This window comes from Onychomys torridus, chromosome 20, assembly GCF_903995425.1.
Source record: "Onychomys torridus chromosome 20, mOncTor1.1, whole genome shotgun sequence".
In the NCBI taxonomy this organism is placed as follows: domain Eukaryota; kingdom Metazoa; phylum Chordata; class Mammalia; order Rodentia; family Cricetidae; genus Onychomys; species Onychomys torridus.
The window spans coordinates 6,598,580-6,622,759 of record NC_050462.1 but is presented as its reverse complement, the minus strand read 5'-3'; the positions used below and the strand labels follow the sequence as shown (position 1 = coordinate 6,622,759).

Below are 24,180 nucleotides of genomic sequence, written 5' to 3'. Positions count from 1 at the left end.
ACAAGTGACGTGTGAGGGTGACAGAGGGCCAGCTTCACGAGAACTTCCCAGGCTGAAGAGAGTGAGCTTCTTTGAGTTCCGGTAGTAAAAGGCCCAGCTGTCTATGGAGCCCTTCTCAATGGGGAGCTCTGAGAGCCCCTTGGGATTTCCAGACTTTGCTTTGCCCCAGAACATTCCACCCTCACTCTGTGCTTAGCCAGAGCTAAGTCCTGGGCTTAGGCATGAAAGTCTGACTTTCCAGGCCTGAGTCACGTCCTGGGCCTCTGAGCCATAGAAGTCAGTAACTTCCAGGTAGCAGAGAGGGTTATCATCAGACGCCCCCACTGGGTGAGAAACAACAGCTGGAGAAGGAGCTGGAAGTAGCCTTGAGTCAGCACCTAGGCACTGGCAGCAGCTGGTGGACTAGGAATCCTTTGATGCTGGATGTACAGCCTTCAGGTCCTGGTACCATCCCCCAGTCCCAGGCATGGGCCTTGAACACATTCCCAGCACTTTTCTGGACCTCAGCCTTCTGTTCTGTGAAATGGGCTTGCTCCTGCCTGTCCAGCTGGTTTGCCGTGGGACTCAATGATAAAAATTGCCATTTTGTAAGTGTACATGTGCTAGCTGTTTGTTGTGCAGTGGGCCTCTTCAGACCTTATGTGGTGGACATCCCAGGGCAGAGCAATTTCATGTCTGTCCTAAGAAGTTGTGTGAAATTTGGTTCCGGTTCAAAATCCCCAGCCATCAGACGACAGTTTCCCAGTGAGAGACAAAACACATACACACACAGATTCTCATTTTACATGTGTCTGAAGGTTATCGTGAGAACAACTTTGAGAGGGGGGAGCATCCTCATGGTTTAGTTACTGAATAAGCATCTGCTGCATGCTTACCCTGTGCACAGCCCCAGAAACATGAGTGACTAGGATATGGTTCCTGGGTATGAGGGGACTCTTCCGGGCTGATGTCATGTGACTTCAGAGCTGGTGCTGAGAAGACGCTGCCTCTCTTTCACACAGTCCCCTCTGTCACTGGTAGCCTTTTCTCTGTGACCACAGAGCACTTTGCCAGACCTGGGGGAAGGACCGCATTACCAAGAGCCACCCCAGCTCACCTATCATAGCTTCCCGAGTGTGTCTGCTGTGGTGAAGTAAACGTGGCAGAATGCTTTGCGCGAAGTTATGCACCGGTAATCCTGTAGGAGCCAACCAGATGAGAGTCATCTGGAGGTGGGTCGAAAGAGAAGCTCACAGTGAGTAAATGGGGCACCCCTCCCCAGCTTTGGTGGGGGTTCAGGGCTGACAAGGAAAGAAGTGTTTGTCTTTGCAGAGAAGTTGAATGGTCCTCATGAGTGATGCTGTACCACACCGGAGGCCAGGGGAGCCTCTGGGGTAATATAGAAGAACTATCTGCATGCTCCTCTTTGGGGCAGAGGTAGAGTGGTGGGCTTGGGCAAATGCTTCCCAAGACTTCCATTAGGTTCTCACCCGCCCCGTCTAATCTTTTTGTTTTTCCCTCCAAATAAAAAATACCTGGATATTTTCCGTAGATTTGAGAAATGATCTAGTAAACACTTCTACCATCCTGAATTAGCAAATAAAACTTGTTTTTCTGTATTTGCTTCAGGTCATTTTGTTTTGTTTTTTGAAATATGGACCACTTCACGAATTGACAGGTCATCCTTGCACAGGGGCCAAGCTAATCTTCTTGGTGTGGTTCCAAATCTAGTGTGAGTGCTGTTAAAGTGAACTCTGCTTCCGGCTGTGTCTGAGCTCCACACGCCAGTGTGTGTCAGGATAGACATAATGGTGGGTAAGAACCCCCCTCTCCCTGTACCTCCACAATGGACGGACTGTGGTGGTTAACTTTTTGTGTGACTCCTTGACGAGGCTAAGGGGTGCCCAGATAGCTGGTGAGACTTGGTGCCTGTTGTCTATGGATGGAATATCTGAGCCTCCAGCCTCATCAGCCCCTTCTCTTCCCCACCAGTGAAGCACACTCTTCCCCAGTTCTCACTTCTGTAACTTAGAAGCTGCCCAGGGCTGTGTCTGGCGTACAGAGGGTGTTTAATTAAAGCTCTTTTGAGAGTGTCTCCTACATTTAGCCAGGTCAGCAAAGGCAGAGTTCCCACCGACTCTGTTGAGTGTTAATTAGTATTGCAGGAGTGATTGAAAGTTAGTTTCATTTTAAGAAAATAAACTGGACTGTTGAGAGTTGAACTCTGTGTGTGTAGATGAATATTCCTTGCATTTAATCAGGAAGTCTTATCTGTTCTCTGAAGGAAGACCTATCTGTTCAGAAAGGCATCAGTGTTTACTCTTTATACCTGAAAGTAATTTAACTAAACTGATCAAATACTGTTTTTAACTCTGACTTTGCTAACAAAGAGGAGACTTTTCCTGCCTGGTGTGAATTGGGGATGTGTCCTGCCTAGCCACTAATCTCTTTTAAACAGTATTAGTAACTAGGTTGCATTTTCTGAGCTTGTTAGATCCAAGATGGCTGCCTCAGAAGCCCCTGGAATGCTGGTTAGAGAGCAGACTCCCAGCCTTACCTCCAGCCAGTGAGTAGTAGACTCTGGGAAAGGCCTGGAAATCTGTATTTTGAACAGACTGCCCATGTGGTTCTCATCCATCACAAGGTGAAGGACTGTCCATCTGGATCAGTGCTGCCCAAAATGGCCTCCCAGTCACATGGGACCCTAAATGTAGCCAATCTAGGTTGAGCTATGCTGTTGGTATTAAAATACACACTGATGAAATATACCATACCCAAAGAGGTAACATAGGTCTTCATCAGTGTTTGTTAAATTTTACATTGAGTTAGTAAGTGATTTGTAACTATACTTGTTTCATTTTGCTTTTTCCTGTGGCTGTTAAAACAGCTTCCAGTGTGTGTGACTGGCAGTCTGTCTCTGTGTCGCCTCAGCCAGGGAATCCCTGAGAACACTTGACATCAGGGGGATTTGGGGTAATGGATGATCAAGAACTTGTGGCTCCCAGTTTGGGACTTTCACAAACTGTTTCACTTCCTTGGGCCTCCATTTCCTTCTGTGACATAAGCAGAGCAACAGGAACCATTTCATCTGCTTCCATTTGGAACTCAGTGGGTGGGGCCGAGCACATCACTCTTCCCCTCAGGTAGCAATGACCTCAAAGGCTCACTCAGTGGAATGAGGAAATGATACCATCCCAGCTTACAGAGCCATGAGCTCAGATGACCCCAGGAGTCCTCTGTAATTTTAACTTCTGTGGCAGTCCTTCCCAGATCTCCTTGTGGGCTCTCTCATCTAGGAATAGCCCTGCGTGCTTACAGATGTCCCCATAGAACTACAGAACTACACAACTTTTTGCCTGTAATTTGTGACTCAACCCTAGAAATGCCAGATTAAACAGATTTCGATGTAAAATGCTGGGTTTATCCATCTACTGGGTTTTTTTGTTTTGTTTTGTTTTTTTTTGTTGTTTTGTTTTTTTTTTACGGTAAAGTAGAAGTTGGTGTTCACTCTTCCAGCTAACTTCTAATATTGCAGGAGCAGTAAGATAATAATATATTGTGGGGGTGCAACAGGAAACATTGGTGTAAAATTAATGATAAAGGGTTGAGGAGATGGTTCAGCAAGTAAAGCTCTCACTGCACAAATGAAGGCTACAGGTTCGATCCCCAGAACCTACATGAAAGAGAGCCAGAAGTGGGTGTATGTGCTTATACTTCAGGACTCAAGGAGGTAGATCTCTAGGGCTTGCTGGCCATAGAGCCCAACCTCATTAGGCAAGCTCTCTGTGAGTGAGAGACCCTGTCTCAAAAAACACAAGGTTGCCAGGCTGGTAAAGCCTGGCAGTGGTGGCACACACCTTTAATCCCAGCACTCAGGAGGCAGAGGCAGGAGACTCTCTATGAGTTCGAGGCCAGCCTGGGCTACAGAGTGAATTTCAAGAAAGGTGCCAAAGTTACACAGTTTTGTCTCGAAAAACCAAAAACATAAAAATAAAAAAAATAAGCATGGAGGTTAAAATCCAAACGCCCCTGCTTCCCAAAAGTCCAGAATGGAAACATTGGTGTGGAGATGGGGGTTCCCATTCTTCAAAGGCCGAGGAGGCTGGGGCGAGGGCAGGCCCTGCAGGAGTATACAGCTCTCTCACACAGGAGTCCAGGAACAGATGTCGCTGAGCAGCCAGTGAGGTCCTCCAGGCCCAGCCTTGGGGTGTGGGTGCCACTAACTGCACCACTGGTATGTCTGGTTCCAGTGGGATTAGTCAGGGCTGTGGAGCCCCATACTCCAAACATGACGCTTGACAGAAGACATGGTGACCGTGGCAGATCCACCTCTCCAGTCATAGGTTTCCAGTATTTTTCCAAACCCAGTTCACCTTTATTTAAAGTCAGAGTGGGACTCAGAAGTTCTTGTTCATAGAGCCAGTGGCTCTGGATGGCACACCTCATAGGGCCATGTGTACATTCCAAACCCTGGTCACATGGCCACCAAAATCACCTTGGATTCTAGAAGCCAAGTTTTAAAAGCAAAATCGAAAAATCACGGTCTCACTATGTAGACCTGGATAGCCTGGAACTCACTGTGTAGACCAGACTGGCCTCAGAATCAGATCTGCCTGCCTCTGCTGTTATTAAAGGTGTGTGCCACAGTGTCTGGCCCTGGAAACCCATCTTTTATTCATTTGACCTATGGTCTCAGAAAATGCAGCAGCCCATTTTTGAAGACTGGTGGTGGAGGGGGTGTCTGTATTGGCAGCCCCCATGATCGTGTTGAATACACTGTTGCAGCTTCTTAGCACACACTTCAGTTGAGGTCGGCACGTTCTAGAAACTTAATAAGTAAAGCCGTGCGCTGTGCTGTTCTACTTAATCTTCTAAACAGTGCCAAGAGAGCACACAATAGCCCTAATCTGTAGGTGTGGAAACTGGAGTATAGTTTGCCTCAGGCCCAGCTCCAGACTTCAGCAGGAAGATGCAGATGTTTGGGTCGCCGGAGGCCTGGCTCAGGGGATCCTTCCTCTCCTTGGGAAGCTCCAGGGAGCAGACAGCTCTTTGCCCTAGTGATTGAAGGGCTCCCAGGCACTGGGGCAGATGTCTTTCGCCTGTTCCCTGGGCTCCTTGCCCAGTTCTCCCTGCCCTGCGCAATGTCTTAGAGCATGTTGGAAACATTAACTCGTCTCCTGCTATTCATCTTAGTGAGGCTCACTCTGACAGTACAATTTCAATGTTCCTCCAAGGGCAGACAATAGGTCACAAGAATCGATAATGGATCCCAGGCGATTGGACACGATTCAGATCTGATGGGAGCCTGCGTCTTCCTCGTGCTGAGTCCCAGGCCTCCTCTCACACCCACAGTTTCAGGTACTGCCTTCCAGGAATGGCTTGGCTCTGGAGTAGCCGGAGGGACAACAGGATGATTGTTCCTGCTGACCTCCTGGTTCCCTCCGTCCCTTAGGGATGATAGGGAGGACAGCAGGCCTCAGCCTTTCCTTTCCTGGCCCCTTCCTTATCTACGTCTGGCCCTCCCTAGGCCATTGTCCCTGCGTACTCACCGGGGCCAAAACTTCGTTTCATTCTGTGTCTTCTGCATTTCAAATAAAGGTAGCCAGACTCGGAATGCTGTTGTTCCTTTGATATGATGGGACAGAGGGCTGCTGAGACCCTCTCAGATACTAAAATCTATAGAAGCAGTCATCTGGTATGAAATTTAGTTGTGTTTGCATAGAACACATCATCCTATATATTTGAGAGTCTCTAAATTACCAGTAACAGAGTGTGATGTAAATCTTCCACGAATGGTTGTTTTTGTGTGCTGCTTAGGGACTAAGGACTAAGAAAAAAGTCCCACTGTGTTCGGGACAGATGCGTTTCGATCCAGCAATGGTTGAGGCCATGGGTGCAGAACACACAGGCCCATTGCATGTGCTTGGTGAATGAACCCTGCCACTGTCCGCCGTATGTGTGCAGCCCCACAGTCTCCTGGCCGCCAGCCTCACCCTCCTGTCTCTTTCCTTACCAGCACACGTGACTTGTCTTAACACAAGAACAGCCCACTTAATCTCCCATCCTCCCAAACACAAAATCTCCCACCCTCCCAAACACAACCGGTCTCTCCGGCTGTCCCAGCAGAGCCCCTCTGAGCCATCTTTGAACCCTGCCTTGCAGGCCATACCCTCAGCCATACACAGAGGCTCTAGCCTGGCCTTGATCATGGCTTTTCCCTACCTCTGCCGCAGTCTCTCTGGCATGCAGTCTGGACTGGATTCACCAGAATTCATCTTTCTCTCACCTAGACCCCTCACTGAAGTTGGATCATGTCTCTCCCCAACTCGTGCCTGCTAGGGGTCCCACCCAGCTCAAAGTGAGCCCTGGCATTCGCCTCTCTTCCAGGCTCACTGTGTGCTCTACACAAACTCCAGCACACCCTGACTTGCTTCAGCCTTTCAGGCCTCTGTTCATAGTTCATGTCCCTTCTCAACAAGGCCTGGTTGTGAGCATCCAGGGAGTGGCATGTGAGAAGTGTTCAGGGCAGTGCCCTCTGTAGCTGTGAGCCGCTGTGTATACTTACAGGGGTCCCTTGGGGGCCAATTCTGAGCAGATCGTGTTTGCTCAATGGTACTCTGGCCCATGCCTGGCTCCAGGCAGGAACTTGAATGTGTATGGAACTGAGACGAGGAGAAGAAGCCGGAAGATGGTGCTGGCTGACTTGGTGTGAACCTAAGAGCTCTGCAGCCTGGAAAGGAATGTGAGGGAGGTGGGCTGGGGTGGGGACAGCATCCCTGGAGGAGAAGCCATCCTGCCCACACCTTGGGTACTCAGGTCCAGTGCATTCTGGTGATATCTCTCTCTCTCTCTCTCTCTCTCTCTCTCTCTCTCTCTCTCTCTCTCTCTGTGTGTGTGTGTGTGTGTGTGTGTGTGTGTGTGTGTGTGTGTGTGTGTGTGTCTCCCCCCTGGAGACTTGAGTCATAAGCCTCTGAGGATGAAGCCTGTGACCCACATCTCTTGGTCTCTTTCCAGACAGCCCACATGAATCCACTGTTTTGATTAATTCATAATTCAAAACAGTCTCTATCATCAGGGAAAGTCACCCTGTTGGGGTCCCAGAACCCCAGCCTGAAAAGGCCTAAAATGCCAGTTGATTTGACTCCAGGCATTTGTCCCCCGGGATAGGAGGGAAGTGGAAGGTGTCCCATCCTGCACCACTGGCCCTCTGGCTCCAGGCCTCTCTCCCACAGCACTCAGGAGAAGCAAGGGAGATTCTGACTCTGAGGGTGTGTAAGGGCACACGCTCCTCTCTGTTATGTTCCACGTGCCTCAGGATGTTAAGAAAGAGCAAACTCGGAAGTCTCCTCTGAAAAATAGCTCAGCCTGAATCATTCCTTCGAAGAGGCTGGCATGCCAGCTGTCTACTGACTGACACCCCTTTGCCCTTCTTTGGGCACAACAGAGGGGTACACCAGGTCAATTTTGGAAGAGCCCAGCATGGGCTGTCTGCCTTATGCCATGTCTCTGTTTGGAGTGGAAGCTTCCTGGTCAGGGTTGTTTGGAGTCACTGAATGCCAGTCCAGATGCATTGTTAACTCACCTCTCTGAGCCTCTGGGTCCATCTTTAAAATGGACATAACCTCCTTGGGAGGACTAGGGATTAATAGTCATGTAACGTGCTCAGTGCATGCAGGGTACTTAGTCTACAGGAGCTGTCACTCACTGGCCCATGCAGCATTTATTGAGCACCATCTCTGTGTTAGGCAGGAAAGAGAACAACACCCTAGACCTTAGTCAGATAATAAACAAACAGGTAAATAGGCAGTAAGTTTGTTTAGGTAACGCAGTCTAGAAGGGAGGGTCCATTGAGTAGCCAACCACGTGGGAGCAGGGTCTGCCGGCAGGGAAAGAGACCCCAGGAAGTGTGCGGTTTATACCACCGTGAAGCTGGGCCTCCTAGGATTGTCTTGCCGGCTTTGGACACGGCTGTCCAGTACGCCATTCTCAGCTCCGTGCACCCAGCCACTGCCCTTTGGTTTCTGATGATTGACAGCCCCAATCACCCTCCACAAGATGGGCCATGTCTTCGGGGAGTTGGCCTTAATAACAGAATTAATCAGACCAGATGTATTTCCTAGTGTTCCAGGGGAAAAAGAAAAAAAGAAAAAAAAAAAAAAAAAAAGAATGCTCTCCATCTCAGCGGTCCCAAATGTTAACATGGAGAGCTGAGAGATGTTGATGAAAGGGGGCTTTGAGAGAGCAGGAGCCATGTCAAGATCTGCTTCCACCCCTGGCAGACCATCGCAGGCCAGTCCTGTGTCATGAGCCCCTGACCAGCCCACAGAATTCCCCTCCTGGCCTTTGTCCCCATGAAATTCTCCTTGGTGCTTCAGAACGGGTCTCATTTTAGTAACCTCTCTCCCGAGAACCTGGATAAGCAGGAGACACAAAATCCCATTGTCCTCTCCTTATCGTCCCCTCAGCCCACTGCACTTTGGGCAGTGTGAGTTACCTACACTCAAGCGTGTTCCAAGAATATTAAATAGAAAATTGCAGCAGTACGTCCTAAGCCTTAAATTCTGGGCTGTGATGAAATCTTGCACCACTACCCCCCCCCCCGCCCCCCGTCTTTCCTGAGATATGAATCATCCCTTTGTGCTGGGTATTCATGATGGATACACCACTCGCCTGACAGTCGCTCACCGTGACCTTGGTTATCAGATTGCTGCTGTACCATGGTGCTCTATTGGGTAACTCATCTTAAGGTCAGCCCCAAAGTGCACAGGGTGTGGTGTGTCAGTTCAGATAGAGCCGGAGGCTGAAAAGTACTTCTTGGAGTGAGAAGTTGAAAGTTCTCAACTTAATAAGAACATGGGAAGCTCGTTTGCTGAGATGTGCCGCGAGAATGACTGTGGAATCGCGAAGAAGGAAGAGGGAATTCCTGTTAGACCAGAAGTCACGGCTCAGTGCCTAACGGCTTAGTCAAAATGGAAAAGTCCTCAACGACAGGACCCCAAACTAACCGAGTCAGTGGAGCCTGGGAAAGAGACAGCCACAGTTGCCTGTTTGATGCATGGAGGGAAAGGCCCCTGTGTGTGGAGCGTGGGTGGGGTCGCCCCGCCTGCTTTCAGACTGTGACACTGATTTGTAACCAACATTTGAAAATAAAATAGACGTGAGGCCCTGGGTTCAACTCCCACACTGAAAAGAAAACCGGAGCACGTGACCTGGGTTCAGGAATTATTTGTAGTGTGGTGCAATTCGGTTTTTCACTGTGGAATGGTCAGTTAGTGAAATCTAAGTTTCCTAAGCCCCCACCTTCAAAGGAGACATTCTTATTCCGAGACCAAAAGCCGTGAGGCAGAGGTTCTCAGCCTTCCTAATGCTGCAGCCCTTTAGTACAGCTCCTCATGTTGTGGTGAAGCCAAACATAAATTATTTCATTGCCGCTTCAAAACTATAGTTTCGCTACCTTTATGAATCGTAATGTAAATATCTGTGTTTTATGAGGGTCTTAGGTGACTCCTCTGAAAGGTACATCCTACCGCAAAGGGGTCACCCCCCACAGGTTGAGAACCACCATCATAAAGTTTATGTTCTGGAAAGCAGAGGCAGAGCTTGGGGAAGAGGTTGTGTTGTTTTCTATTAACTGAGAAAAACGAACAACTCTCCACTGTAGAGGGGACCCAGTTTCCTGTGTCTCACCAATGGGTAACTTTTACACACTCACGTGGTATGTGCACACAAACACTAGTGACACACTCATAAATACATGCTTTTGTATTCAAACATGTGTACATACAGACATTGGCATATAGACACGGGTGCACATGAATACACACTCACAAACTTACATTCATGGGCACATGAATGTAACATGAGCAACACTGGGTTGTAACCCACATGTGCATGGCCATAAACACATCTCCATACCAGAACATCCTAGGAGGGGACAATGGAGGACCCTTCAGGTGGTACAGGGTGAAATCACACCTGTTCAGCTAGCCCAGGTACAGAAGAGTGTGCCTGTCCCCTATCCTAGGGTTAGGGTTCCAGATGTGACCCAGCCACAGCTGCTGTGTTTGGGATCTGATATAGACTGACAGGAAGAATGTATGTGTCTGTGTGGGGTGGTGCCCTCCTGAGCAGAAGTCAGCCCAGCAACAATAGCACCTTAGGAGCAGGGTTGTGTTGACCAGGCTTTGTGCTATAGGCCTTCAAGCCTTGGGGAAGAACAGCTCTCAGGTGCATGCTGGGCCTCTCTTGTATCTGTCCCACAAGGACGGTTATGGCTCTCATGGCAGAGAGTACTGACCAGTCCTCATCCATGTCCATGTTCAGTTCACACTAGCTCCATAGGTGGCCTGAAAACCCCTAAAGAAGCAGCAGAAGAGGCCAGGGAGTGTGGGTATGCTGCCCTCCTTTGTTTGGGCCACTCTCAGAGGCCGTTTATGCCCTAATGACTCCAGGGAGTTGGAGGTTGCAGGGACTTAAAATCACTGAGCTAGTGAGATGCGGAGAGGGATGACAGACCTGGGCCAGAGGCTGCTGAAGAATACTGGTTGCCGCCACCTGCTCCACATCAGGGCCTCCACATACAGCCACCCCTCCCCAAATCCAATGTACCACCCTCCTTTCCTCTCTCAGGAAGCCTGACTAACTCACTGCCACCCATGGGGAGCACTTCTGGGGGGTGTGGTTTGGGGGATCACTGGTCCTGCTCCTCTTGAGAGAACATAGCCCTGTAAGTTTCCCCACAAACTCCACAATGTGGGGAAGGTAAGCAGGCTCCAGATGTTAGCCTTGTGCTCCCAACAAAGGCAGCACAGTCAGCAGAGGCCTGGTGTCTGATGGAGGACTCTGCTCAGCCAGGCAGAGGTGGTTACTCTCCTGAGGACCCAAGGGCAGGAGGACTGCAATGACATCCACTCCTGCCCCTGTCAGGCTCCACAGCCACTGCCACAGGGACCTGTCTTAAATGGGACTTGGCATGCTTCCGCCAGAGAGAAATGATGAAGGCCACACCTTCCTTACCCAAAGCATCAGGTGCAATAATCACAGTTCACCCCCACCCAGCTGTGGGACCTTGGCCCATTGCCCAGTCACTGTATGCCTCATCTGCAAAGTGGGTGAGAGCTCACAGCCCCCTCCTCATGTGTGCATGTGAGTATGCAAGTTATCTTGGCAAGACTGTCACCCTCCCCCGAACTGCTGTTCCCATCACGTCTCCATTGGCTCTAAGAACTGGTGAAAAGTGATGTGGAACTGATGTAAAGACCATTCTAGAAAGAATCTGCCAAAGATAGGAGTGTGGTAGTGCTCCAGCCACGCCAGGGCAGAGGAAGCCGCTCAGAAGTTACTTGAGAAAGTGAAGGAAATCTCGTGGGCTCTTTCTGTTTCCGCTGTTGCTGCGACATATCGCCACAGACTTGTCGTGTGTCACGGCACAGGTGTGTCCTGTGGCTCTGGAACTCGGGAGTCTGACGTGGGTCCCACATGGCTGCAACCACAGGCCTGGAGCATCCATGACCTTGGCTTATGGCTTTCTTGTCCTTGGAGGTGATGGCAGCCAACTGGAGTCCTCCCTCTGCTCTCCCCTGTGTCCCCAACTCCCCCTCTGCAGGAAAGATTCTGTGATCAAGTGACATCACCCTCTAATCCAGAGCCACCCTGTACTTTAGGATCCTGTGGTCAGCAACAATTCCTCCACCTGCTCCCTCTTTTGCCCCTAGCCAAGGAACGCTATGTATCCAGTGTCTGGGGTTGGGGTGTTTGCCTAGCTTGCTGCCACAAATCGTTTTGGGGGAAGTGACGTGGCTTCCTTGCCTGGGGCTGTTCCCAGCTGTCCTCCAGGAACCTTCAAGGGAGCAGGGCTGGGAAATGAGGCCTCAAGACGCAGCCGTGGCGTGTTCACTGCACTCTACCCCCAGCCCAGCATTACCCTGGCAGCCTTCTACCACGCAGAGCCCTGTCTTGCATGAAATGCCCTTTACAAGGCCTGGGGTGCCTGCTCCCTTCCCGTGGTGGCCCTTGACATGTTCTGTTACCATTCCCACTTTACAGATGGTAAAATGGAGGTACAGAGAGTATTGGCGACTTGCCTGAGTCTCCACAGCCTGTCAGTGGCAGAATGCGGACTTGGGCCCAGGGACCTGGACCCAGGGACCTGGACCCCAACCTCGCTGCCCTCCCTGGCCCCCTGCTTCTGCACTTTCCAGCTACTTGTTCCGATTCAGTGGTCCATCACCACGTGGGGACAGCATTTCTTATTATTCCCCATGGCTGAGATTGGGACAATGAAACCGGAATAGTAGTGTAGCCAGTCAGTGGTAGAGTGCTTGCTAGGCCCAGGGTTCGATCCTTGGCTCCAAAAACAAAACAAAAAAATCAGAAGCGAACTTCTGCCCTCCTAGGTTCTCCCATTGTGCTGTAAGCCTGTGTTTAAGACCTCCTCCCTCCTTCAATAAACAGCATTCGGCATTCAAAAGAAGGAGGGGGGAGGAGGAGGAGAAGGAGGAGGAGGAAGAGAAGGAGGAGGAGGAGAAGGAGGAGGAAGAGGGAGGAGAAGGAGGAGGAAGAGGAGTCAAGATCATGATGGGGAAACCCACAGAGACAGCTGACCGGTGCTAGTTGGAGCTCACTGACTCTGGACTGACAGCTCGGGAACCTGCATGGGACTGAACTAGGCCTGCTAAATGTGGGTGACAGTTGTGTGGTGTGATCTGTTTGTGGGGTCCCTGGCAGCAGGACCAGGACTTATCCCAGGTGCATGAACTGGCTTTTTGGAACCCATTCCCTGTGGTGGGATACTTTGCTCATCCTTGATACAATGGGGAGGGGCTAGGCTCTCCTTCAACTTGGTATGCTAGACTTTGTTGACTACCATGGGAGGCCTTACCCACTCTGAGGAGTGGATGGGGTAGACCAGGAGGGAGGTAAGGAGGCAGGAGAAGGGGAGGGAGGTGGAACTGGGGTTGGTATGTGAAATGAAAAAAAATTAATAAACAAATATATTTTTTTAAAAAGTGTAGCTAGCCTCCAAGAGACGTCCAGGCTCCCTGTCTGTTAGTAATGGAGAGCTGATGGATGTTGGCTGGTTCTAGGCACACCCCTCCCAGGCAAGTTCTCACAAGTGTTTTAGTGCTGAGATGGGGTCTCGCCCCTCCATCCTTGCAAGACTGTTACAGAGCCCTCCTGCATACCAAACACTTCTTCATAGCCCTCTCTGGTTCCCAGAGCACTGCTCTGACTAGTAGCTACTTCAGGCCAAGTTATTGGCCACCTAGCTGTGCTTTCTGGGTTTTATAAACTGATTTATCTGCCTCCCTAGCTAGGGCGTCTCACTACTGTGCATGTTCTTTAAGACGACACAGTCACAGGTGAGCAGAGGACTGGCTGCCCTGACCCCCCACACACACAACTCGGGGAGGTGACAGGGCTGCACCAGGACCTCGGGGACCAATCCCCTTCCTACCCTGCAGCTCAGGACAGCCCAGGACACAGTTTTCTGTTTGTGTCTCCTGATGGACCCAGAAATCCTTCCCAGCAGGCTTTTCCTGCCTTCCGTCTCCTCCACACCTTGGGTCTAAGGCTGGTGTCCCTTCCTGTAAATTGTCCAAGTGGACTTCTCTGTACCATAAACATTGCCAAAGCATCTAGAGACGGCCAGGCAACACTTTCTCCTGAGCACAGTGAGGCTCTGAGAACATGGAACCAAAGTGAATATATTTCCTGAAATAGGGCAACAGCCTGACTAGACCCAGCTGTAGGCCTTCCCGAGGCCCTTGCGGTACCCAGCTAGACCCACTGAGCTGAGTTGTCTCCAGTCGCCAGCAGTGCCTAAGGAGGGTCAGCCAAGGTGTAGCACCTGTGAGCACCCGGCTGTGCAGAAGAAGAACCACCAGCTCCCCCAAACCTCCCTCCTGATTTGCTATTAAGCAGAACAAGGGAAATATCAGAGAGGATCCTCAAGAAGAAATTGTACACACACAGACATGCACATACACACAAGTGCACACGCACACTGGGCTGCTGAGATGGCTTAGCAGGTAAAGGTGCTTGCTGCCAAGCCTGACAATCTGAGTTCGATCCCTAGGACCCACGTGGTGGAAGAAAGAATAGATTCTGAGAGTTGTCCTTTGACTCCACGTATGTGTACACACACACACACACACACACACACACACACACACACACACACATGCACGCACACTAATTAAAATATTTTTTAAAAGGAAAAAACTCAACTGCACACATACAAGTGGGTATAGGTTAACTACTCAGTGATTTTCAAAATGACAGTATGAGGGAACTGACTCCTGCTGCCTCTTCACCAGTTGGGGTTTGGGAACTTTAGAGTACTAGGGGTCCACAGAGCTAGGAGAGTGGCTCAGACAAGGTGGGGGAGCCCAGGTCACCACGCACACCTTCACCTGGTGTTTCTGTCTTTGGCCTCTCTGCTGCTTAATTCCACACACCTATGTGTCTTCCTTCTGCGTGCTTGTCCTGCTAAAGCCTGGAAGAGTGGGAGGGGCTAGCCTAGGGCACATAGGTAGAACTAGGATGGAGACCAGGTCCTCCTTGCCCAATCCCTTCGGACATCAAGCTTGAAGGGTGGGCCTGGCTCTTTGCCTGTCCTTGTCCACGAACCTTGACCCCTCAGAATGGTTCCTTTAGCTTTCTTGGGACATTGACCTTCAGTGTGACCTTGAGGACCACAGCCTGCCTCACACATAGGGCAACTATGGCAAGCAAGAGTATCAGCACCTGTAGTCCCCTCCCGAGCTCCCTTTACACCTTCCAGCCTTGATGATTTCCTTTTGTAAAATCCCAGAGTTTGCACCTTGTCCTTTTGCATGTGGCATCTGTGTCTGCCGCCTGATGGGGCCTTTGGTTTCCAAGAGAGCTGGTCCACAGCCGCATTGGAGGCAGGTTTTACTTTAAAAATCCAAAGAAATGCTATCTCAGCTAAGCGTTAAGCTTTCTGCAAAACCATACTTTTTTTTTTTCAATGCTTGGGATTGAACCCAGGACCTCACACTTGCTAAGCAAGCACTCTGTCATTGACCTATGTCCCCAAGTCCTGTCTTTGTTTTGAACTAGATAAATCCTGTCCCCCACAAATCCCACTCACAGACATCCTGACACACTTACTCAAGACTTCTGTCTTCTGAGCACCTCTGTGCCCACCCCTTCCTAAATTATTGTTTCTTGTCAGAACCTGCTACATGCCTAGGATGTGTGACAAGATCCTCCCCCTATACTGTAGGACCCCTGGATCTGCTCGCAGATTCTCTGCACACCACCCACTCACTAATGCTTAAGTCTTCTTCATCTGTGATTTATGGTAGATTGAGAATTTGGTCTTCATTTCCTTGATACTCACCCCAACAAATCACTTCCTGTTTAGCATTATTCTTAAAGCAATATTAAAGCCTCCTCAGAGTGCCCCATATCTACCTCTGCTTGTTTATAAAGATGGACCGACCTCCAGGAGGCAGTGAGGAGCGGGTTAGCCTGAAGGGTGCCTAAATTAGACTCTGGTGTAAAGGGTTGTCCCATCCTGAGGGCGCTTGTTACTGTGTCTGGAGAGAGCCCTCCCTGGAAATGAGCTGTGTCCTGATTTCCCGTTAGAGCCCAGAAAACAGAGTCTATTCTAGGGCATTTCTTGGCCTCAGAGGAAAACATAAAGTGAACTTAAAGAATGAAATCATGACATGAACTACATGGTTAAACCTTGAGGACACAGGCTCACAGAGGTATGCCAGCCGCCACAGGGCAACCACTGTCCACTTGCACTGTGCCTTCAGGACATGGGGCGTGCAGGCCTGAGGAACAGGCTGTGGAGTTGCTTGGTAGATGAGAGTCTCGGGGCTGGGGGATTGTTTAATGTGGAGAATTGCAGGTGGAAAAACGAGAGGCTTCTGGAGCTAATAATGGTGGCTGTATAACAGCTTAATGCCACCAAACTGTGTACTTCCAAGTAACTAGAGCCAGGGGTGGGCTTCAATTGGCAGAATGCTTGCCTAACTTTCACAGAGGCCTGAATTCAGCCCTCAGCACCACATACATGAGGTGCTGGATCGGGAGTTTATCTAACTATATGACAAGTTCAAGGCCAGCCTGGCCTCACGAGACCCTGTGTCAAAAGACAGCTGACAAAAACAGTAGGAGTGCCCTACAGAACACCTCCCTTGCTCCACTCAGCGTCTTGACGTCCGCCATCTTGACAGCTGCTGTCTTGACAGGCATCACCTGAACCATCAAAGTGTAGTTGGACGACGGGTGAGCTTTTGTGTAGTTTGGCATTGTCCTTCTCGGCCCAACCCCAAAGGCAGTGAAGTCGGACTGGCAGATACGGCGCCAGACCCCTGTCAGCAGAAGGCAGGGCCAACAGCAGATGCATCACCTGAGGCTTCCTGGGCATCAGGGGGCGGCTGCTCCCTTATCAGGGCCTCTAAGTGGCACAAAAGCCACTATCAAAGGCTCTTCCACCCTCCGAGCTCAAAGGGAAGTTTTGTCCTTTTCATTTGCTGACATTTCACTTAGGAATTGGGTTTAGGGTAAGACTGGATCATACACCCCGCCCCTCCCCCACATATAGCCCCTCAGCATGTTTGGAGCAAACCAAGGCAGCTGCATGGAAACAGAGAACTAAGGGCCTGTAATTAAAAGGCTGTGGTGTAAGGCAGCTGTCTGAAATTGGTACCTGGTTCTCAGACTAAAAATAGACCCTTTCCACAAACCAAGCAGGAGAATCCTGTGGGGGTGGCCAATGCAGTTGGAAGACATCAAAAGGTGTGTGCCTTCTCATCCTCCATTCCGCTGAAAGAATGGACTGTGTCAAGCCTGCTCCAGAATGGGGTTGTCTGTAAGGGACTGGCCTGGCATGCTGGTGGCAAAGACAGGTTGCAGTGTGCCAAGGCTGAGGGACATCAATGGCTATGTGATCTGGACTTAGTCTGGGAGCTTCAGTCCTCCAGGATGTTAGGGACACCAATATCATACCTGGGTATGGATGTGGTGTGTATGATTCTAAGGTTTGGTATGTCTGAACTGCTAAGCAGAACTAAGGTCCATGGAAGATCAGGGTATGAGACAGGTAAGTTTTAGCAGATGGGATAGAGGGGAGGTGTTTAGGGACAAGCCCAGGACATGTCACGTGGTTTTCATTGGGAAGGGTAGTTCTGATCACTTGATGGTTTTGTGCAATGGTGAGCAGATAGGTCTCTAGGATCTGAAAGGAAATAGGCTTTCATTTGGCTACCCTCTTGACAGTGTAGTCATAGCAATAACAAATGACATTATCAGAACCTCCTAGAATTAATTGTGCCTATCCTTTGCCAATCCCTAGACATGTGAAGAGTCTGGGTTGCTCTGGGACCGTTCCGTACCCACTGTGCTTTTTCAGAAGCACAGAGCTGAAGAGTGCTCAGCCTCAAGCCACCTGAGCTTTGATTTAAAGACAGTGCCCCACAGTGCTTTGTGGTCTGCAGGGCCTTGCACCTTCTGCTTTGTATGGCTCAAGTGATCTCTCGGCTCAGTTTCACCTTAAGAGATAGCAAGGACTTGGAAGTTCTGCCCAGTACCTTGATTGTCACAAGGCCCTGCCTTGCCTGAAAAGTCTTGTCCTGCCCACCTTCCCAGACCCCACCAACTCACAGGCTGGAAGAACAGGGGAGAGGAAGCAGTGGGTGTGGGGATGAGCAGCCACCAACACCTTGCTTCAGCCTCGGGGATCAGCTAAAACTGTACATCTCCTTGTTCCTGCTTTGCTGTTATATGTGGGGGATGTCCTACAAGGGTTGGGGGAGGATGTCTCAGTTTGTAAAGTGCTTGGCATGTGAGCAGGAAGACTTGAGTCTGGATGCCCTGCATCCATGTGAAAAGCCAGGGTGATAACACCTGTCCGTAATCCTATTGCTGGGGATGTGGAAACAAGAGAATCCCTGTGGCTCACTAGCCAGACAGAATTGGGGAGCCCCAGGTTCAGTGGGAGACTTTGTCTTGAACAATAAAGTAAGAACAAGTAAGAAAGATACTGAGGTCAACCTCTCACTTCTCACATGCATGTCTACACATGTACATGTGCACACACAATCAAGTATACATGCACATACCACACACAGATCAAACCAGGCCTGTGGATCACCAATACCGACAGAAACGTAAGAAAGAAGCTGGGCAGCCACAGTAGAGCCTGCTCAGTGGCTCTGGTTAATGAGAAACTGGGGACTTCCATTTCCCTCACAGTTTGCCTCCAGTGATCTTTAGTTTCTAGACTCATTTTAATAGCTATAGTGGGCAAGAAAAAGAAGAAACAGGGGGAAAAAAGCTGAAGTTTGCCAAGACAGACACACTCCAGAATAGCAGGTCAGAAGGGGAACCTACCTTTACTTCCACTCATGTTCCCTGTCAGCAAGAGTAAGCCTCTCCTGGGCCTCCTGTCCCTCATCTGAGGGTTTGTGGGGTCCTGTTTGGGCCAGCTGGTGTGTGGTTGTGATGTTCCATTCAGGCCCTGGCAATTGGCAAGGGACCATGCACATACCACATATACACACACATATACACATACACCACATACACACACATACCTCATACACACACACACACACACACACACACACATCACACACATCACACACATACACATGCAAGACATACCACATACATATAGACAAACATCGTATGCACACATCACATAACATACATGCACACTCATCACACATACCACATACACACATTCGTCACATAGACATCACACACACAGAGTTGCTGTCAGTTACCCCACAGGTGTGTTCCTGCATGGGTGATTCATGGAGAAAGTGTTTGGGAGGGCAGATTCCCAGGCAGAGTGTAGGTTGGATCCCAAAAGCAGGGCATGAAAATCTGCCTCTCCCCAAGTCATACCCTGGATTCCCACATTCAGCATAGTCCATAGTGCAGTCCTGGAAGCGAGAAGCACATGGCTGTAGCACACCTGGAGCTCTGAAGGGCATCACCCAGCACATAGCACTGCACCAGCACCAGCTCTCGTTGGGGCTGATCGCTTCATGTTGATGCTAATGGTGGCAGGGAGAGAGGAAGCCCAGACCCGTGGCAGACATGGAAGGAAGAGAGAGCTAGCTGACTGACATGACCCTGGGGTTGGAACCATCAGAGGCACTGTTTTGGAGGAAGTGTGGTAGAAGGTCTTGAAACAGGAAGCATATTAAGAGTGTGACATTCAAGAGGGACACTCCGAGGCAGAGGACTCCACCCCGTGCGAGTCCCTTAGGTTAGAGAAAACACCCACATCTGGTCGCCATGGGGTTCTGAGACAGAGCTTTGAGGAGCAGTCAGAGTCAGATCACGCCGGAGCTTTCAGCAGGCCCAGGTGTCTGACCTTCCCATGGAGGACAGTGGAGATGCATGGACAACTTAAAATAAGGAGGGCTGGAGTCCACTGTGATCAGAGTGGCAGTCTGGTCTGTCAGTGGCTGTCACATCTAGAGGTGATGTGTCTGTACTGGGGTTGTCACGCCACCAAGGGCGCACTCTGGCTCTGGAGAGCCACCTGTATGGACAGCAGTGTCCTCCCAATGAGACACAGATGTGCTAGGGACACCTTGCTTTTAATCAGAGTTTGGAGTCCCTGTGGAGGGTTCTAGGCTGAATCACTAAGAGGAAGGTGAGAATATACTCCACACCTGACTTGCAAATCCTGCCTTCCTTGTGCTCCCCACAAAGTGGTTCTTCTGGTACCCTATAAGGTATGGAGAAAGAACGTTCTGTAGAGAGGGAATGGGAGGTTCAGTGGTCATTAAAATGACACAAGCATAGCAAGTTCAGAGAGAGGGAGTGAGGGAAGGAGGGAAGGGAGACCACTGGGATGGGGAGGAGGCTGGAAACAGGCCAATGACTTACAAGCTTATATAACCACGGCCTGGCCTACATGAGCTGCAGACTCACCCAGGCATCCAGCTCAGTCCCATACTGTATTAGTCAAGGTTCTCTAGAGGAACAAAATTTAGAGAATAAATATATATATATATATATAAGGGATTTGTTAGAGTGGCTTATAGGCTGTGGTCCAGCTAATCCAACAATGGCTGTCTTCTAATGGAAGGTCCAAGACTCCAGTAGTTGTTCAGTCACGAGGCTGGATGTCTCAGCTGGTCTTCAGTATACACCAGAATTCCGAAGAAGTAGGCTCCAGTGCCAGTGAAGGAATGAATGGTCTTGCTAGTGAGAATGAAGGCAAGCAGGCAAAGAGAGCAAGCCTCCTTCTGTGTCCATTATGTAAGCTGCCAGCAGGAGGTGTGGCCCAGATTAAAGGTGGATCTTCCACCTCAAAGTTCTGGGTTAAAGTTATGTCTTTCCACCTCGATGATTTAATTAAGAGAAAAACCCTTCACAGGTGTACCCCAGCCATGTGGGTTTTAGTTCATTCCAGATATAGCCAGGTTGACAACCAGTAATAGCCATCACATGTGGATTTCCAGATGTCTCTGGCTAGAAGACTCTAAAGTCCAGAGACAGTGTCTTGCCCTTCTGGGTTCTGGCCCAGTTTGGAGAGTGCCCCAGGCCAACTGGACTACAGCCCAGTTCTTAAGAAGCTGCATGTATCCCTTACTGAGTGCATCTAGGGAGTACGTGGTTTGCCGGGTGTCTCTGAAAGACGGGGGCCTCACTCTGACCCCATAGTTGTGCTAGGAACTGTATACACACACCCTGAAGCCCTGGCCTGTGGCAGCTGGAGGGAAACACATCCTCATGGTGTGTCTTGATAGGAGCCTTTGGAAGACTAGAAGGCAAAGCCACATACTGTGGAACTGCAAGCAGCTTAGAGAGAAAAACTGGACATCCCTTTGACTCTGAGCAGGAAAGGTGGTGAATTCAGTATCGTCAGTGAAGTTTCATTAAATCGAGCTATATGACTTTTCCTGTGTAGATGCAAGCTGCAGATAGGGCCGAAGAAACAACTCCACCCAATCTAGCCGAGTGAATAGGTATGTTTATTGGAGTTAGTTATGTAAGTATGGATGTGAGGTTATGTACCAAAGTCTACCTGAGCATAGATGGCAGCTCACAAAACCGCGTCCCTAGAGTTCTATGCACAACTTGCAGGCAGCTTCACCAGAGAGTCCCCTCTCCCCAGCAATTGTTATGCCTCATATCACCCTTGCCTTGTAAGTCTGCTCTGTTTTAGGGCCTTCCTGAGACTTGTGAGTTTTCTTTACTTCCTAAGTCCTGCAAGCTTCCTTTCCTGGCTTTGCACCTGGAGGGAATGTTTCAATTCAGAGGAAAAGCTCCACAGCAGCAGCCTGTTCTCATGGATAGATCAGATAGAAGTCAAAGTCTTGATGCCTGCTTCTAGCTGAAGACAGGTAACCCAGCACAGGATAGCAGGGGTAAATTTGAGCATTGTCACTCTGATGCTGTGAGCCTGGGGATCTAACAACCATGCTAGACTCTGAACTTCACTTTGCTGGTCTGCAAACTGACAGTAACACCTCAAGGTGGGCAATGGCTGGTACTTGACCAGACATCTGGCACAGATGCCCACAGGTGAATGTGTAGTCCTCTTTTGCCCCAGACACTTTGGAGCCATAGACATGTTTATGAATGATCATGTGGTCCAGAATATTCTAGATCCTTCCTTTTCTCTCCAGACCTCCCACTGACTGCCTTCCCAGTGCCTTCCTCGGGGCAGCAGAGTGAACACAGAGTGGGAGTATTCTGGCCTCTTCTTGACAGACTATGGGGATTGTTTGTTTGTTTCCATTAGAAAAGAGATCTGTGAAGATAGTGAGGTACTTGCCATGAAAGTATGCTGTCCTGAGTTTTGATATTCAGAATCCAGGTGAAAAGCCAGGCATACGTATAATCCCAACAGTGGGGAAGTAGAGGCAGGCAGATCCCTGGGGCCACCAGCTTAGTCAGCACAGCCTAATTAGCCAGTTGCACACCAGGAGAGAGAGACTTTGTCTCAAAAAATATATATATGGTAGATGGTACTTTAGGGAAAACACACACACGCACACATGCACACCACACATGCACACACTTAGAGACAGAATCCCTACCAGAAGCCTATAATGTCTACTGGGCAGGGGAAGTAAAAGCTGAGCCCCGGGGAGCAGACAGACACTGGCTTCTCCCCTGGGAGGCTGCAGGGCTGTCCCCCGGCGCCCTTGTCCCCAGAGCTGGGGGCAGCAGTTAGATCAGGAGCAGGTTCCTTCATTTGTGGCCGCCGTCCCCACAGGACCCATCCCCAGGCCCGGCCACGGATGCTTTTCTGAGCCCTCTGTTCATTGCTTTGACACAGAGAATGCCACTTGGAGTACAAAAGAAGGTTCCCATCCCCTCCCCACCGCCCACCAGGGCCAGTGTAATTGCGTCTGAGAAGCTTCCTCTCCGTGCGGCCTCCCCACCCTTGGACTGGTCCAGCCTAGATGGGTCGGTCTACTGAGGCCCTGGGAACACACACGCGCACGCGCACGCGCGCACGCGCACGCAGCCCATAGGTAGGTAGGTATACCACAGATTGAATCAGCCAGGATCCTGCCCAAGTCTGCCCTCTGTCCCCAACCTCCCTTAGTTGTCCTCTCCTTTGGCCAGCCTATTTCTTTTCTTTTTCTTTTTCTTTTTCTTTTTCTTTTTCTTTTTCTTTTTCTTTTTCTTTTTCTTTTTTCTTTTTCTTTTCTTTCTTTCTTTCTTTCTTTTTTTTTTTTTTCTTATGGTTTTTCAAGACAGTGTTTCTCTGTGTAGCTTTGCGCCTTTCCTGGAACTCACTTGGTAGCCCAGGCTGGCCTCGAACTCACAGAGATCCGCCTGCCTCTGCCTCCCGAGTGCTGGGATTAAAGGTGTGCGCCACCACTGCCCGGCTGGCCAGCCTATTTCTGATGTTTCCGGAACTTTATCGAACACTCCTGTGTGGGAAATCAGTGGCTTTCTGCCTGAACTGAAGCAGCGCCGTCACCCGAGCCCTTCACATCTTCCCTGCCAGGTGGCCCCGGTACACGGGAACACTCGCACGCAGGCATGCAGAACTCCCTGCTGGCATCTGATTCAACAGCCCACTTTACAGATGAGCACACAGAGGCCCAAGGAGGGAGTCTGGTCTGGCGGCCAGCGGGTGCTAGGTCTCTCCTCCTCCCGCACACTGCAGTCCCCTGTTCCCTCAGCCTGCTCCCTGCCATGGGTACTCTCTCCCTGAAATGTGTCTCCTCTGCAAATGAGCTCACCAGGTGCTTGCTGCGCAAAATGGAGAGCCTGAGTTTGATCCCCAAATCACATGGAAGGAAAAGAGAATGGACTCCCAAGTAATGTCCTCTGATCTCCACGTGCACACCACAGCACACATACACCCATATTCACACACACACACACACACACACACACACACACACACACACACACACACCCCAAAACCCAACAATATACAAAATAAGATTTTTCCCCCTCCTTTGGAGTTAAGAGTTTCACTGGGTAGCCCAGGCTGGCTGCAGAGATCCACCTGCCTCTGCCTCTGCCTCTGCCTCCTAAGTGTGTGTAACCACACTCAGACCAAATGAATTTATAAAGAATTTTAAGCACATCAGGTGTGTGGTGCTATGAACACCCACTTTATTGGCAGGGAAACTGAGTCTAGGAGGTGGGCATGACTGACCCAAGTTACGTAGCTGTTGTCAGAGTTCACATACAGACCTGCAAACCCAGTGTCACCCCAGCTGGACAGCCATTGCCCGACAAAGCAAATTCCCTCAGTGTCTGCTCAGTGATTTTCATGGGAGGCACCTATTTCCTATTAAATATTATATCCAGAAATGGACTCCTTTAGTCTCTTCTGTTAGCCAAGCAGAGGCACTGTCCTTTAAAAGAAAATCTGCCCATTCTCTACTCATTTTAATGAGTTCCCAAATCAGGCCAGCCCAGGAGTGCCTAGCCCACGTTCCCTGTTATGGTTAAGAAAGTAGGCCACCTGCTCAGAGCTTGCAGTCACCCCTACTCCACAGGTTTCACAGAAATGTCTCCTGAGAACTGGGGCATGGCTCAGTCAGGCAGTGCTTGAGGACCTGAGTTCAGCCCCTAGAGCCTGAATAAAAACGCTGGGCATGGTGGTGATGGTGCTCGCTTATAGCTTCAGCCTCGGGGAGGCAGACAGGCAGCTCCCTGAGGCTTGTTAGCCAGCCGGCCTAGAGAGTTCTGACCAATGAGAGACCCTGTCTCCAAAAA

The 24,180-nt window shown here is 50.0% G+C and overlaps 1 protein-coding gene and 1 non-coding gene across 3 annotated transcripts in view; one reads left to right on the top strand and one right to left on the bottom strand.

Moving 5' to 3' along the window:
• The window catches only part of Chst11 (carbohydrate sulfotransferase 11), a 214,278-nt gene that overhangs the window by 177,661 nt on the left and 12,437 nt on the right, over window positions 1-24,180 (top strand). The gene's annotated exons all lie outside the window — the stretch shown is intronic.
• On the bottom strand, window positions 1,628-1,732 carry LOC118571293. The gene has a single exon (XR_004943329.1). It is a non-coding gene; the product is annotated as a U6 spliceosomal RNA (small nuclear RNA).